Source organism: Eulemur rufifrons, chromosome 17, assembly GCF_041146395.1.
Source record: "Eulemur rufifrons isolate Redbay chromosome 17, OSU_ERuf_1, whole genome shotgun sequence".
Classification (NCBI taxonomy): domain Eukaryota; kingdom Metazoa; phylum Chordata; class Mammalia; order Primates; family Lemuridae; genus Eulemur; species Eulemur rufifrons.
The window spans coordinates 69833409-69835419 of NC_090999.1; the positions used below are offsets into that span (position 1 = coordinate 69833409).

The 2011-nt window shown below is 31.6% G+C and overlaps 1 pseudogene; it reads left to right on the forward strand.

The window, feature by feature from the left end:
• The first annotated feature begins 1471 nt into the window (after positions 1–1471).
• On the forward strand, positions 1472–1564 carry LOC138398568 (U2 spliceosomal RNA; annotated as a pseudogene).
• Positions 1565–2011: the final 447 nt, after the last annotated feature.

A 2011-nucleotide genomic window follows, 5' to 3' on the forward strand; every position in this document is an offset into this window, starting at 1 on the left:
AGGCTGTAATGAAATGACTGAGTCTCTCACTTTCAGCACTGATTATGTGTGTGACTTAGATGACCTACTAAATGCTTCTGATAGGTTCTGTAGCAATTGGGAAAAATTATTATGGTTATGAGTCCTTACGTTTTCAGGAATATGTTGATCATTGTCAGAGCTACATATTAAATTAATCCCACAGTACTTTATCAATGGCTAGTGCACTCTGGAACTACAATTTCCTTTTTTCTTTCTTATTTAACAAAGTAGAATAAAGAATTTGCAGACTTGTTTATTAAAGTTCAAATAAACAACTGCAATCCACTGGAATCAGATACAATATGTACAACTGAGAGAGGCCCCCTAGTGGACCTCCTTCCTGCCTGGTTTATCCTTTATCCATCCCCATTAGCAGGGTTGCATCTGTGTGTCTTTTGTGAAACTGCTGTGCAATGTTGGCAGGAAAACACTCAATCTTTAGGTAAAAAATTCTTTTGAAATTTCTATTTTTGGTATCCCTCTTCTCATTGTCACTTGACAGGCAGAGAGATTTGGGGCATTAACTTATTTTGGTGGAATATTTGTGACCAATTTGATGAATGATATCACTAAAATTTCACTTTTTTTTTTTTAACAACTTACAGTTTTTAAGTGTTTTTAATCTACATAGTTTCACTTACTTTTCATCACATCCCCGAGGAAAAGAAAGAAATTTATTTTAAATGTTGAAGTGAATGAGGCCTTTAGAGAGTTGTAGAAGCTTTCAAGGACATACTCACAAAAGGAAATTTATCTAGTTCTTTTGGCTCGTTTTTAAATACTTTTTCCATGATAATACCTTCTTCCCCTTAACAAGCAATACTAAGAACACTTGAAATAATGCTTCTTAAAAATAATAACCACCATAGATTGTTGCTTTACAAACATTATTTGTGAACAAACATGTCACTCTGGAATTTTCCTGTGACAATTACTTATTGAATTATAGTTAATAATTCCTTATATTAAACTTCCCTTGTTAAGCCTACTGTGTAGTGTCTGTCTCTTGACTGAACTCCAACTGCTGGAATTCTCAATTCATATACCATAGATTAGTTTCACTTGTCAAATGGTACATATACTAGTGGGTTTTCATGGCGTTAGAGCAAAAGATATGGTGTTTGATATCAGTATATGTTTAAAAATAGGCATCTATGTTTGCATAGTTTTGAGAAAGTATCCATTTTGTTTGTATATCTTCAAAGAATTCTAAATTCCTCTTTTTTTTTTTTTACTGTTCCACCTTCACAGGAAACATTTAGGAAGTATTTATGGAAAGAATACAGATGAGCCATGGTACTCTGCTGTCTATTCCTAGGCCCATCATCTAGTAGTCATAAGAAAAGATTAAGATTGCAGGAGAAAAATGGTAGATTCTTATTAATTTTTTGAAGAATTTTCCTAATAACTGAACATATGGATTCAAAGGAGATTAAAAATGCCCTAAGTTATCACTTCTAGGCCTTTTGGCTATGATCAAGTGTAGTATCTGTTTTTATCAGTTAAAAATGACCTAAATTTATTCTTTTCTTGCTCATCCTCCATGACATTGTACAATTTTCTTCAAAAGGACATTTCTTAAAACAAACAAACAAAATAAAAACATTTTTTCTTCAAGTTCTAAAGCTACATGCATACACTTAAAGTACCTAGGAGAAGCCCACTACTAAATTACCAATGTATTTCATAAATGTATGCATTTAGTGGCCTCTTGTGCTTTAATGGTCTTACTGAGTACTTCTAAGAAAACTCTGTAAATATCTAGCAAATATCCACTTGCCTTAATATTTGGATTATTTTACTATTTCTGTCCCAAGAACGGTAAAAACTATGGAATTCACTGATCTATTTGTAATTTTTTTAGGAATAAAGGCCATTAAACACTTTTAAATTAGTATATTTTTTGTTTATTTGTTTATAAGATACTTCATAATTGTGGAAAATAATATTTCCTTTAAAATACACTTTTAATGATGCTTAACTTTGAGAT